Raw genomic sequence first — 15,244 nt, 5'->3', positions numbered from 1 at the left:
CTGGCCTAATTTCTTGTATGTGAAAGTGAGAGGGAGAAGCTCTAAACTCTAAATCCTGAGGGTAGGATTATTTTAAATGGACTTTTAAATGTTCCAGAGAGTGAAAGTGTGAAAACCACACTTATGTGTTCACTAAGCACTTCTTGTTCATTTGCTAGGAATAAACTATATGTATGTGTGTGTGTGTGTATATATATGTATGTATATATATGTGTGTGTATATATCTATATATATATACACATACTTTTTTTTTTTTTAAATCATGCATACTGAAGGGAGTTGACTTCAAAAGCTCAAGGAGGGCCTTTCCTTAGCTTCATGGTGTTGGATTCCCAGGACCAGGCAGAAATTGCTCAGCTGGCCTGTGGGGGACTTGGCCCCAGGGGAGGGGGCCATGAACCACCTGGTGTGGGACTACATCAGCAGCTGTTGAAGCTGCCACTTCGTCCTTTGACTTCTTGGTACAAGATGCCAGAATCTAGAAGTGGGGGAAGTGGGACTATATATAACATGTGCACTGATAAGACATTTACCTTCAAAAGTGTGGAAAGGTGAAAACCATTTTCCCCCAGAACTTCGATTGCTTTCCTAAGAACTCAAACCTTTACTGAGCACACACAGAATACGTACTTTAGCAGAATCAAGCTTCCACTCTGAAGACTTAAAAATTGTCACTTTGATCTTAGTTCTTTTGGTAATTCATTTGCTAGAAAATATCCAAGCGTCACAAAAATTGTGCAAGTCTAACTTGCTGCTCACTTCAATTCATGAATAACAGTTTCAATTTATTTTAAATTCAACAGAGCCTCTGGCCTCTGCTACAGAGATATCACAGGAGGAGATTACTGCAGCTTCTATTTCAATGGCTTCTCCTTAAACTGAGCGCTGAAAGTATAAGTGAGTGGGTTGTTAGGAAACTGTTGGTAGTGTCCTCTCTGAAAGGCAGAACTCTAGAAATGAAAAATATCTTGGCTTCATGGCAAAATGTTTGAATATTATGCCACCCAGGCACAAACTGAACAGGACTTGCTGAGGACCCTGAGCACTACTTCCACGATGTATAATTTGGAATGCCACTGTAATGAAACTTTCCAAAGATATCCACAAATAATTAGCTTTTGGCATTGGTTATACTTAAAGAAAAATCTGTGTAAGCTTTTAATTATACTGAGGGGCCAGTAAAAACCTTTTTCATTCCCTTGAAAGATAAAACAAGAAACATTGTTCCGTCTACCAACATTTTAGCCAAGGTTTAATTTCAATAATATCATCGATTTGATTGATAACAAATCATTACTGAACAGTTCCAATAGGTCTAAACTTGTCTTGATGTTAACGACTTATAATCACCTTTATGTTAGGTCTTAAAGCTTTATTATCCTTAAATATAACTAGTATAGTGGACCATTAAGCTCCAAAGAGATCTGAGACGATATTGATTGGGGTGGCAGCCAAAGTTTTAAGGTGCCTGAATTACTTTTTGTAACATCTTTACACTGAACGCGCATGTAATTTTTAAAATAATCATTAATTTTCCAGGGGAGCTCTCCTTTCCTAGGGCTTTTAAATTCGCATCATACACACAATCTCTCCCAACTAGTATAAATTTCCCTGCTAAATGTAAGTAGTTCAAGGCAGAAGCTTTCTTAAGGAGAGAGAAAAGGCGATCAATGTGAAACTGCGCCTCGGTATCCCCTGCGTATCAAAGCCTGGCTTGCCTACCTGCGTGGGCTCTGCCAGGGTAGGCGGCCGGCTGCCGGGTCTGCACCACGGCCGCGGCCTGCCACGAAGGATGCAACTCGGTTCCGTCCTGTTCCGAAGGTACTCTTGACTTGGTGACCCATTTCAAGTGTTGGGCTGAGGCCACTGCACGCAAAGGGAATTTTCTGTCCCCAGCTCCAGCTGGAGCCCCCACCCATCCTGTCATTCGGACGTCTCTGCGGGCCACTCGTGCGTCCTGAGACTGGGGCATCGGAGAGGGTCTCAGCTGCGGGCGCGCCGCCCCCGCCCTCCCGGAACGCCTGTCTCGAAAGCCCCGCTGGCAGCGTGGACTCCGCGCCTTGGGGTCTAATTTTCTCTCCCCCCATTTCCCCCCGGGACCCTGCCTGCCCGGCTAACCGGCCCCAAGTTGCAGAATAGCTCAGATGCTTGTCATATTTGCGGTCGCGCGACTCAGCGGGCTGTGCGCGCGCGGCTCTCGCCGCCGCCTTTGTCACTATCGGCTCCGTCATTTGCATGAGTGGTGTGAGGGGATTCTTGGTGGTTAGTTGTGGTCCCCTGGCCGGAGTGTCTCTTTTCTTCTCCCCTGCTCCTTAAGCCTTCCCTTAAGAGAAAATCAAGGGCGCGCCAGCTGGGAAGGGAGCCGTGGGCGGCGCTGCCACCCGGCGTCTCGCGTGCTCCGCCTGCCCCTTCCTGCTCCTGGGGCGGCCGGGGCCCCGCTAGGCATTTATCGCGCCTCCCGGGACCTCCGGGGGAGGGGGCGGGGCCCGGCAAGAGGCGGGGCCTGGTGGCCGAGGGGCGGGGCGGGACGAGGGGCGGGGCCTGCTGAGCCCAGGGCCCGGAGCTCGCGGGAGGCTCGCTGGCCGCACGTCACTCCTGCACAGCGAGTGCTGGAGCACTAGCTGCCGCTAGCTCGGTCAGGGCGCCCCCTCCGCCCGCCTCCAGCTTCCTCCTCCGCTGCCTGCCGCCGCCGCCTCCTCCTCCTCCACCATTGTATAATGCTCCGAGCGCGCAGGCAGAGGACGGCGGAGTCTTAGCTTCGGTCTCGCCTCCAGCCCGCTCCTCGGAGCCACCCTCGGGCCCCCGGAGCGGGGGATTCCGCATGGAGCGGGAGTAGCTTGAGGAGTGGGCAGAAACCCCTCCTGATGTGTTAGTTCCCAGGTGGAGCTGCATGTGGTAAGTTCTCCCGGCGCCGGGTTGGAGGGGATTCTTGGATGCGCTGGGCTCCCGGTGGGTGGGGGCGGCGTTGGGACCTCGCCAGGGCCGGCTGAGCCGGGAGGGCGGAGGAGGGGCCCGGGCGGCCGCGAGGGTCGCGGGCGCCTCGGCGAGAGGGACCTGGGCTGGAGCAGGTACCGGGAGGAGCGCTCCCTCCGGCTGCTTCCCGGCCCCGCTCCCTTGGACCCCCGGGGCCAGCGCCGGGGACCCCCAGCGTTCGCGGGCAGATCTGCTGGGGGAAGGGCAGGGGACGGGCAGTCACGGACCGGGGTCAGGAGGGGGTCGGGAGCTAACCAGAGCCCAGCGGCGGGGCGGAGGGAGCTTGGAGCTGTCGCTTTTACAGCTGGGATATGTGTGCGTGTTGTGGCGGTTGTGTTGTTGTGAACGTGCGAGACTTTTTTTTTTTTAAGGCTCGTATTGCTGGCGCGAAGGCTGCTTCACTTTTGAGTTCTGTGGCCGGGTTTGCATCCAACTTGCTTTAGTGTGTTTCTGTTAGTTTCCCTGTGTTTTAGCTTAAAAACATACCTCTCCACCCTCTTTTCGCCCGTGCCCAAGTGAATTGATTTTGAATGTGTATGTATGTTAAACTTGATGTCTCATTGGTTTTTAAGTTAGAAATCTACAAGTCATCTTGGTCGTGACCGCCTATGACTGAAAGGGAGGGGGCTGAGGGGAGCCAGCTGTCCCAAGCCCTGGACTTTGTACCATTAAGACAGGGTGCCGTCAGAGGGCCACTGCATCGAGAGAAAGATCATAAATTGTTTTTTTTTCCCCTTGGCCACGAGTTATCTTACTTTTAGCAAAAGTAATAGTAATAGATTGAGATAGGAGTAGAGTTCTGTGTTTATCCTTAAATTTCTCAAAAAGATTAGATATAATTTGTTTTAGAATAACTTTTTGCTTTCAAGCTGGTTAATTTCAGGATGTTTCAGGAGGTGGAAAGTAAGTTTTTACAGGCACTGAGTGGGGAAGGACATTCAGCAGGGCGAGACATCCAGCCTCAAACTATACCAGTTTTAATTGTAATCAAGTTGGGCAGCCTCATTTGGTCTTAAGGAAGACAGTATATGTTTTCAAGCTTTGTTCATGAACTATACTGTTTGATTTCCCAATATATGTTAAGAAATGTCCATAATGTGTGTAAAGAGCCTAGAAGTTGTAGTAGCCAATAGGATCCCTGAGGCCTTAAGTGTTCAAAGTAGCCTTTTATAATTAGGGACTAGTCTCTGACAAGAGTGAAGTGGGCTCTTGGCTCCACTCAACCCCTGGAGGACAGTCCACCTGATTGCCTCTCGGTTGTTTTGCTGATGGGGGGGGATAGTTGTTCAGCTACTCAGAAGGCGTATCTCACCCCTAGAGCTCCTCCCAGTCCTCCCCCTTTTTATAGCAGTCTATTCTGATTTGAGTGTAGTAGGGTGTGCTCTGAGGATGAAAATACCCATCCTAAGATCCCAGCTTCTGGCACGAGCAAGAAGAGCTTGTTCATGCATCTCCGCTTTCCTGTTCATTTTAGCAATTTCTTCGTGGAAAAACAACAAAAAGAGAGATAAATGTTAGAAATTTTCCTTTAGCTTTATTGATTTACTTAGAAATATCATATGTTAATGTAAAGTTTCTATGTTGTTCATCAGGTTTGGAACCCTTTAAAATAATTTTTATTTCTTTCCTCTCCCCTAATTAAAATGTGCTTAACCATGTTGCTGTCAGGTGAGAAATCTTATGAAATGGATTTGACAACCTTTCTTTTTTTTAAACATTCAGCTCTGTTCCTTGCGTTATTACAGTAGGTGGGAGAGGAGACTCACATTTTATAATACCAACCAAGTGTACGACACGAGTGTCCTAGGGAACAGTTTTATTGTCAGACGAGTGTCACAGCTTCTTAGGTAACAGCTGCTCTGGCCTGTTTCTCTTAAAAAAATTAGAAAGGGATATTAACTCAGATTTAGAAAACCTTTAGACTTCTATTTGCTGAATTGTCCCCTTGAAAGCTTTTTTGTTTAATTGAGAAGCTGAAATATAAATTTTACCCAGTTGCCATGCACTGAATTATTAATAATGAGATAGTTAGTATATATTTTGATATTTTAAAACTCACTCAAATTTGTGTAGCAGCTGATAGCTTTTGGCATATGCTATTTTAAACAGTGTTCCAATGACAGAATAAAAGTTACAACGCTACTTAGAAAGGCGCACACACACAAAGCAGATAAAAAACATATAAGGGGAGGTTGAAGATATATACATATATACAGACAAACAAATACATAAAGATTTTTTTCTGTCAAAAATTAAACTGACAGAAAATAATAAATAAAAATAAAAGCATACTTCAAATTATCAGTAGCAAATTGTACTAAAAGTTTGCCCTTGGTCAAAATATTTTACACTTTAGCTATTAAGAAAGATAAAAGTTACAACAGAAACCCTTAGAGGTTTCTTTTGCTGTGGTTCCTTGTTAGAGGACACTAGTAAAAGCATGCAGCTTTATTTTATATTTTGTTTATATCAAAGAAAAACAAGACGACTTTGTCAATATTACAACAGAGATTTTTAAAATGTATAGATAAATATGGTATTTAGGAGTGTGAACTTTAATTCACTTGTAGAATTTTTAAAAATTTTGTTGCTATAGAAATTTCATCCTTACTGTTACGGCCTATCCTATAGGAGATAGCTGTAGTTGCAGTAGTTTCTTGCCAAAGGAGAGAGGGAGAGGGGGCAGAGAGACGAGAGAGACGTGTCTCTGATTGCTGAGTGCAAAGATCAGGTGTATGCTCAAGGCACCAGAGGGCAAGCTCCAGTTTTAAGTGAAAATGGCCTCGAAATAAGGGTAACACCTACTTTCATAGGTCTTTCCATTAATCAACACTGACCAGCAGAACACGAACATCTAAAAATGCAGTGGCCACTGCATATGCACAGATCATATATTTTCTACTGACTGTTAATAATTATTCCTTAAACAATTGACCGAAACCCCCAAGCTAGGACTCCTGCTTAAGAAATGTGCGGATATTTAATTTAGTTTCAGTATTCTTGAAGGAAAGAGCAACTAACCAAAGTTAGCGTATCTTTTAAACGAAATTATTGTCTCCAGTGGCCAGTGCGGTTGGTGTTAAAGGCAAACTTGTGCCCTCCGTGCAGATGCTGGGAAACCCTGTGAGCAGCGCTGTCCCCTGGAGTGCCCGTCACTCATTGTGTGGAGCGGTGTCTTTCTCCATGCGCACTGTGTGGCAGTTCATTCTTTGTATGAATCTGTGAATGGCATATGTCAGGCCAATAAGACGACATTCCTATTCTGGGTAATAAATAGACGCCTTGTTTTTTTTGTTTTTTTTGTTTTCCTTGAAGATCATGAGACAAAACATGCTTGGCCGTCTAAAAATTTTCTTTGAAATACAAATAAAAATTTCAAAATAAAAACATCGCAATATCTTTGAAAACATATGATTCCTAATAGGACAAAACAGATGCTTATCATTTAAACAAGCGCCACATACAGACAATGAAAACTCCCTTTTGGAAGGAAATTCTGCTGTCTTTGTGGTCTGAGGGCTCCTGAAGCTGGAAAGCCTCCTTCGTCTCCTCTCAAGATCTCCCGTCCCTCCTCTCTCAACTTAATTGGGAATCCCTGCCAGGGTTCACTGAAGGAAACCCCACAATTTGATGTATCTATCTTAGCAACCTAGGAACACAGAAGCTGTATTCCGCACCAACTGCAGCTTTCAGTTCAGAATGGAGTCGGCATCTGCTCTCTTGTCTGGCCTCCTCTTACACTTGCACGCCGTGTGTCCAGAGCTGGCCCTGCCCCTGAGCAGGGACGGCAGAGGAGGGCTGAGTGTGCCCGCTCGGCGCCGCCCCGTGTGGAGTGAGCAATGCGGATGCGCGGGGTGGGGGCCGGAGGGAGGAGAGTGGAGGACAGCTCTGGAGCCGACCGTGCAGCTGCTACAGCAGGTCTGACTAGTTTTAGGTGCCCAAAGGCAGCTTTGTTTCTCTAGTAACTCCAGGTAGCAGCAAACCTCAGCTCTTAAAACGAATTCATGTCTGAATTACTATCTTTCTGTCCCTTTGCAAAAACCTGTAGCTTTGCAGAGTTGCTATTTAATTCTAAGCTTTTTTTCCTTTAAAAACCTTCATAGGTGGTTAACTGAAAGCAAGACGCTAAACCAGGCATTTTTGTGCTTCTAAGGAGTTTCATGTAGAATAGTGAAGGGGAAGGAATTCTGGCTCTTCAGGACACACACACACACACTCACTCACTCGTGTTTCTAGCTGTCTGTGTGAACCTGTTGAACAAAAGTAAAAAGTATTACTTGATTATGCCATGGTAAGAAAATTAAATAATGAAGCGTTACTTGCTGCAGATCAACCTTTAGCCCCTTGCTCTGCTCTCCTGGCCGACTGCTTATCATTCCACGCCAGCCGCAGCTCCCGGGCTTCAGGCAGGCCTGCTGGAGTACCCCACCCTGGTGTTTAGAAGTGTTGAGTTAAACTCAGGGAATCTGAAAGTCCCAAGGTCATCTCTGCACCAGAACAGGTTTGCATAAAATTCTAGCCACACCAATGAGATAACGAGGTGGTGACTGTTTTAATCTGATCCTCCCTTAGTGGTTACCCATTTTACAATAATACACGATACAGATTTGCTTTTCAGATTTCTTTCCTTTTTTGAGGAGGGAATCTCCATGTATGTGTGTACTTCTCTGTCTTCTCTGCTGTCGTAGAAAACCCACCTGGCAGAGGAATTTGAGCACAGTGCGTGGTCTGTAGCTGATGAAGAAATTTTTGCGCTGCCTCTGTGCTTGTCACAAACCTGGTGATGGTCTTTTCTGAACAGTTTTTTAAACAGACTGCTTTTAAAAATATTTTTATTATGGCCGGAAATATAAAATAAAATAGATTTTACCTGGTGTTGGTTGTTAGCTGTCTAACAGTAAGTAGTTGGTTAACAAATTCAAAGCGTGGATTCCTCAAGTCGCACCTGCCTTCTTGCTTCTGAAGCCCCTAAAGATAGGCAGGATGTTCAGGGGTGGCAGTGGGGTGGGTGGGAGGCAGGTCTCCTTAAAGGTCCTTGAAGATCATAGAAGTTGAAGTTCTGACAGGTAGTTTCCTTAGAAAATAAATATTTATTACATTCAGTGTGGTGCTCTGATTAATATTATTGTATTTGACTAAATGACTTTGTGTAAATAAAGTTCTGTGGGTCATTAATTATCAATACCCAGAAGTCCGTGGGAAGAAGTACCTTTTATCTCAAAATAGCCCCAAAGTAATTTTTTTTTTTTTAAGATTTATTTTTTATTGATTGATTGATTGATTGCTATGTTGGGTCTTCGTTTCTGTGCTAGGGCTTTCTCTAGTTGCGGCAAGCGGGGGCCACTCTTCATCGAGGTGCGCGGGCCTCTCACTATCGTGGCCTGTCTTGTTGCGGAGCACAGGCTCCAGACGCACAGGCTCAGTAGTTGTGGCTCACGGGCCTAGTTGCTCCGCGGCATGTGGGATCTTCCCAGACCAGGGCTCGAACCCGTGTCCCCTGCATTAGCAGGCAGATTCTCAACCACTGCGCCACCAGGGAAGCCCAAGTAATTATTTTTAAAAATGAATGGCTGCCATCTTTACTAAGTATCATTCATTGCCCTGAAGCATAGTTTGTATCCTCATTTCCGTTTTCTACTTTGTGAATTATTCAAGTATATGATATAAAGTTTAAATTGTCTTTGTAAAACCTTATCAGGAGCCTGCCTAATTCTTAGAATTAACTGAAGTAAACATTCTGAATATGTATGTTGCTTATATGAAACAGATATTTACATAGTAGAATAGTTATCTCCTCCCCTTTACGCATCTCTAAGTATATGTCTTTTATCATGTACCTTAAATTTTTATACCCATATGTCCTATTGTAAAAATGTGATCGTTTTCTTTTAAGGAACCCAGATTTAGACCATACAGTACAGTGTTTAGATTTACTCAGTGAGTAAATAAGTAAATAAAGAATATTTATCTGGTTTTCCTCTTTTGATTGCATGTGGAAGTTAAAAGATGAAATATGTTCTGTATTTGTGAGGAATATAAAGCATGTCTTCTTTTAAGTGATTTTTCAATTTGAAAACAAAGAAGATTAAAAACTAATAATAACCTGTAAGAAACACTTTCATAAAAACACTTCCCGATGTAGCATACTTAGTTTTTGTTAGTTTTATTCAGTGGCAAGTTAGTTGGCTAACAAAACATAGACGGTAATCTTTTGTTTTAATTAAGATGCAATTTTATTTTTCACAGATTTGTTCTAGCAAATTATATTTACCTGTTTTAGTATGACTGTTTTATGTATCTGAAGGCGCTCTTTAAAACAACAACAACAAAAAACCAAAACACTGCCACATACTTTTGGCAAAGCATTTGTTTCCACCCTAAGCTTTTTCCCCCGACCTTGTTTATTAAGGGTCTCTAGTGTGAGGGGAAAAACAAGGTATCTTTGGGGAAAAGATGGTTCAGGAGGGTTGACACCAGAATCCCGTCCAAGCAATTATAAGTACTGGAGAAAAAAATATTTTCATTATGCATGGGAATGGGGGTGGGGTGAGGCTGGCTAGCCTTTACTGGCACATCATCTTAAGGGAAAAAAATTAAAATCTAAGAATTCCTTCCCTTAATGATAACGAGGCTTTAGATTCAGCATGCTAAAGATGTGTTCCTGACACCAAATTAATGTGGTAATAGCATCATAATTTTAATGACTACAGTAATATTTATAAAAATAACATTGTAATAGTTCATGTTTGCCAAGTTTCATATGGAAGGATTGGTGGTAATAGTTCGTGTCTTATGAACACTGTTATTGAACATACAATATCATAGAACTTCAACTTGTAATTGGAATAGGAAGAATTCCAGCAAGTTATACAATCAACTTGCTTCATTATCTCTTTAAGGTTACCTGAGTTACATTTTATGATTAAATGGCTCCTCCCCAATATTCTTTACGACGTTTTCCCAAATAACTGCCTGAAGCCATTTCTGTTCAGTGTGGAGGTAATTTCCTGTTATTAAGAAGCAATAGGATTATTGAAGGCTTTTCTATCCTAGTAAAATTCCTACTGCTAACCTTGAGACTCTCTGTGTGGTTGGGAGATCACCTTAGGACGCCCCCACTGGAAATTCTGAACTGCTGGCTTCTCCCAGTCCACATCTTATCACTCGGGTTGTATGTTTGTTGTTGTGTGTTTGTTCTCACTTCAGGAGTCCTCCAGGGATTTTTTTAACCATGGTTTTTGAAACATCAGTGTTACTTATATACAGATAACAACCTTTTTTACATGTAGTATTTCCAGATTCTGAACCATAGTATAAAATAATTTAGTTTGGTCTTTGCAGGGCTCTTGGCTTGCTTAGCAGTGTCCTATGGAGACCTGAATTTGGGAACAATCTTGGAAATGTGTATACTTTGAGAGATCTCTAGTTAGAAATTGCAGTGAAAAACCAGACTTCAGGCGTGCCTGTTGCTCTGCTGCGCCCCCTTGTGGTTAGATGTGATATGCTCTTTCAAAGCTTCAGAGGAGTCTCCACTTGTACTGGGCGTGCTTGTTTACATAGAGCATTTATAGCTTTCTTCTATGTAAAATAACCTATCAAGTTAATATAATAGTTCTCGCTAAGGGTGTAAATAGTTTATTGTGCTTATTTGATTTTTTAATTTGTAGAATTTTAAAAATATGTATTGGTGTTTTGTGTGTGTGTGTTTTACCTTTTTCTTATGGAAAATTCCCAACACACTCAAAAGTAAAGAGAAGAGTACAATGCATCCCTTGTGCTTATCACCCGGCTTCAACAGTTATCAACATTTTGTCAGTTTTGTTTCATCTTCACGGCCGTTTTCTTCTAGAACATTTTAAAGCAAATTCCAGGCATCGTATCATGTTATGTTTTTGTTAAACTTAAGTTTAGAAACTGTATAATTCAGCTCAATCTTTTACTTTAGGTGTGCAGTGCTTTTAGCCAGAATTGTTAGGTAAAATAAGAGAATTGTTGGCATTCTCAGTATCTTTGGAAGAGGTGACTGGTGTCCCTAGCTTCCTAAGAGTTAGGTTTAAAACCTAAAATTCCCAGCTGGCGGAGGAACCAGTAAGACAGGATATTAGAAACATTTTCTAGTACTTAACAGTTACATTCTAAAAAGCCCATGTTTCTTTCCAGATGTTTATTAACAAGGCCGTAATTTATTCCAAAGAAATATTCACTTGAAACACTCTCTCCCAGAATTTGCCTACTAAATGAAGTTAGTTGTCAACATTTTTAAACGTCCTTTTCTTTTTCCGAGAGAAAATATGATGTTTGACAAACCAGCAGCGTCAGAAACCGTCTTCAATTCAATAGAAGTGTGTAAAAATCCTGAGAGGGAAAGCTAGCGTTTCTTAAAATGTAGACTTGAGGAAGACATCCCCAAGCAGTAAAAGTTGTTGTTTTAATTGACTTCGAAGTTGCCTTCCTGGCTTAATTTCTGTTTGTCTCCCAGGCTTTAAGACGCTGTCAAGAAAGCAAGGAGGATTGTTCGCGGCGGTCCGGGTCCAAGTGCAGAGCCTGATCGCGGCTACGCGGCCGTGCAGTGCCTGCGGCCGAGCCCGAGTCCCCCGCGCCGCCCGGAGAGCCCGGGGAGGCGCCGCGGCAAACAGTGGTGTCGGGTTACAGCTTCGGAGCCGCGCCGAGCGCGCCTAACTGGCTTGATCTAGTGACTGGCTTCATAATTACATTGCTGATTTGTTAGGGAAGGCTTTGTCTTACTTACCAATTAGCATGGATGTTACTGCAGGGACCTCATCCTGGATGAGCTTGGGTTTAAAAAAAAAAAAAAAAAAAAAAGCTTCCCCGTTCCGGGCAGCTTTAGGTGTTCAGTTACTCACCCTTGTCTTCTGGGAGTCCTCACCCTGTCTGTAAACACGCAGAGGCTTTCTCCCTGTTGGAATTTTTTTGTTTGTTTATTTTATTTTATTTATCTTTGGCTGCGTTGGGTCTTCGTTGCTGTAGTTGCGGCGAGTGGAGGCTACTCTTCGTTGCGGTGCACGGGCTTCTCATTGCGGTGGCTTCTCTTGTTGCGGAGCACGGGCTCTAGGCGCGCGGGCTTCAGTACTTGTGGCACACGGGCTTAGTTGCTCAGCGGCATGTGGGATCTTCACGGACCAGGGCTCGAACCCGTGTCCCCTGCATTGGCAGGCGGATTCTCAACCACTGCGCCAGCAGGGAAGCCCTCCCTTTTGGAATTTTGCCCGTGTTTCTGCCATTCCCTAAGGCCAGAGGCAATCACTTTGGGGTCTGCAGGAGTGCTGACCCACAGCGCCTCCTGGAGGCTCACCACCCCGGTTTTGGGGGAACTGCACCGGCCACAGCGCATAGCACACCCCCGCTGGGAGATCCTTGCAGGCTGACCCCCCTTTCTGTCAGCTCTCTCCCCGATCTGCCAGCACCACCACCTAGCATGTCCCTTCAGGGTGGCCTTTCTGTTCTCCTGGTGGGTTCTGTTGTTACTTGGGGGAGGAGGGGTGTTAAAAGCATAGGTGTTATCAGATTTCTGAGTCCTGGGTGTTTTTTAAGGTGTAATATTTTAACAGTGTGGAAAGTTGTCTAAGCAAACCTGGCTTCTCCCCGTAGAAGGGGGATGGGGCCTCTCCTTCCTTCCTGGGAGCTGCTGTGTGACTGTCTGACAGAAGAGCCTTTTCCCAGAGTTCGCCCACAGCTGGTGGGAGGTGTCCTGGTTAGGAGCAGAGGCTCTCCATTTGGACCACCTCAGAAGCAGGATCCAGGGCGCATTGTAAGGCAGGTGTATGGGGTGAGGAGAGGAGAGATGAGAATATTCTGTTTCAGAAGTTGTCTCACCAGCATTTCTGACCAGCCTCTCTTCTGCTCTTGGAAGACTGTCGCACACTCAGTAGTTTTGCCAGGGGCACTCCTTTCTTCTTCCACTGCCCCCAAAAGAAACTGAAAGAATGTGTGTGTTTCCACTTACAGGACTTTGGGTTTGGTGGCTCAGGATGTCAGAGTGAGGAAATAGCCTCTGCTAGCCTGTTTGAAGACACTCGTCACATGTCTTGTCTTAGCTTCTTTTTTCTTCCAATTGGCTAGATCCATGAGGAAAAGTCATCATTCTGAATCATTGGCATTACCATAAATGCCTCGCTTTTATGATTTTTAGTGTCAGCATGGGCACTTCTGGACCCCTCAGCAACCAGTAATCACACCAGTGGCCACACAGGATGGTGTAGTTGAGGAGATTGGGGACCCTCTGGATTAGGAGCCTTTCACTTGAGAGATGTTAACTTAGTGACACAGGCATAAGTGTGCAGACCAGTGACTCATCCCAAAGCAGGCACCAGGGTCTTCACCCTGGTGAGGACGTAGAACGAGACCAGTTCTTTGGGAGCCGAGGGCCCCACTAGTAACTACCCTTCCCCGACAGCAGACACCAGGGCTGAGTTCTGCCTCGTTAACTGACTGTTGAGACAGTACGTCACTTAGTCGTGAAGCCTGCTACACTTGAAAGCCCTGGATTTCTAGTTGTCACTTACTATTCCAAAAGGAAATGTGAACAAGCTTTTGAAAATGTACACAAAGTACAAACCATTCGGCCTTGAGGTGTTTCGGAGTAATGTCTTTTGGGATCTCCCCTGTCTGCCCCACCTCTGTGTGTGGACCAGCATCCCTCCGCCTGGATGGATGAGCTGAGCTGGGAGCCATTTCCACTCCCTCCCCGGCCGCTTGCCTCTGCTCTCAGCTGCCTCTTTGATCATGTGGTTGGTCATACCTTCCCCAATCATTTCCTCCCTTCAGAAATTGGAACTAAGCTATCAATTTTGACCTTCTTTTAAATGCCTTTTGTAACATTAATTCCCTTGGATACTGAGTAGAATGAGGTGGAGGGTTTTCCTTCTATCTGGGGTGATCACTATTTGGGGGGATGAATTGAGTTGAAGCATAATGCAGTCTTTTGCGTCTTTTTTTGACCCGCAGCGAGTCAGAAAGACAGCCCTAGTGGTGCGCAGAGGAGGGTTCCCAGTTTGGGCCTCTCACAAGCCCAAGCAGTGATGCTGCCCGCAGGGGCCACACAGCCCCCTCCGTGCACCTGTCAATCAGCGGCCACCAGGCTCTGGGCCTCTAGGAAGCACTGGTGGCCACAGAGGGCTGCAGGTTAAAGCAGTGGATTTTGTTGTTGTTAGTGGGGATGACAGAAGTGGTGGTTTGCAAAAGTAGATTTAATATTCTTAATGTAAAAATCATAACATTTATTTTGACAGTTCAAATAACATTAAAGGAGAGTGATTTAAAAAATTTTTCCAAGACATAGCTTTTAAACAACTGAAAAACATTGAGTTTAAAAGAAGTTTTTTGATTGCTTGTGGTTTTTTTTTTTAATGTTTGCATTTTTTTCCCATAATGCCTTAAAAAATATAAAAGCTATGAAATGCTCCCTTTTAAAACATAGGTACTATTCCAGTTTCTCTTTGGACGTTGGGCATAAGGCCTCACTGCCATTCACTCTGTGATCACAGCAAGAAGAATCTAGGCCCCAGTGAGCAGGTGGGATCTGATATATCAGTCTGAGAAGCTGAGCTTTATCATTAAAATTGAGCTGAAGACATCTTAATTCTGCATGTAGTCTTTCTTTTTTAATGTCAGTTGCCATCACAGAAACGCTGCTCATTCTTTTTTTCCTTACCTGCTTAGGCACAAGTAGGGAAGCCCTTTAGACTCAAGTTTAATTGAGTAAAGATATTCTCAGGCTTACATATGAAATAGCTGGATGGGGAAAAAAGGAAGTCATAGTTCTCAAAATGAGGTCCGCAGAGCAGCGTCACCTGGAAACTTGATGGAAATGCACATCTTGGGCCTCCACACCAGACGGACTGAATGAGAATCTGGGGTAGTGTGTGTGGGGGGGGGGCAGCATTCTGTGTTAACTAGCCCCCTCGGTGAGTCTGATGCTCACCCAAGTTTGAGAACTAAAGATCGAGAGAGGCATCCCTGCTCACCCGCTGTGCCTCGGGTACTGACAAATCTCCTTACCCAGGGCCTGCCCTGTACAGCTGTGCCCTCTGAGATTCGTTCAACCTTCCCCTGTGTCATACCCTCCCTCCCATGCCAAGTTTACAGTCAGAGCCAAAGACACACATCTCTGTCTTTGTTTTACAGTCCTTCTCTGGCTGTCCCTCAGTGTCTTTTCTCATTCTTTCCATTTACTATTTATCCAGTGACTATTTCTGGAGCATCTTTTGTGTATCAGGGACTGCCCTAACCTGAGGACACAGAGACGAACGG

The 15,244-nt window shown here is 44.6% G+C and overlaps 1 protein-coding gene across 2 annotated transcripts in view; it reads left to right on the top strand.

Moving 5' to 3' along the window:
* The window catches only part of SERTAD2 (SERTA domain containing 2), a 111,952-nt gene that overhangs the window by 86,928 nt on the left and 9,780 nt on the right, over nt 1-15,244 (top strand). Inside the window, exon 1 of one of the 2 annotated variants that reach the window (XM_061211343.1) lies at nt 2,595-2,896. The exons of the other annotated variant lie outside the window; for it this stretch is intronic. The gene's annotated coding sequence lies outside the window, so the exon portion shown is untranslated. Of the gene's footprint in view, nt 1-2,594; nt 2,897-15,244 lie in introns of those variants that run through there. 2 annotated transcript variants of the gene reach the window in all.

This window comes from Eubalaena glacialis, chromosome 14, assembly GCF_028564815.1.
Source record: "Eubalaena glacialis isolate mEubGla1 chromosome 14, mEubGla1.1.hap2.+ XY, whole genome shotgun sequence".
Lineage (NCBI taxonomy): Eukaryota > Metazoa > Chordata > Mammalia > Artiodactyla > Balaenidae > Eubalaena > Eubalaena glacialis.
This window is presented reverse-complemented; position numbering and strand designations above follow the sequence as displayed.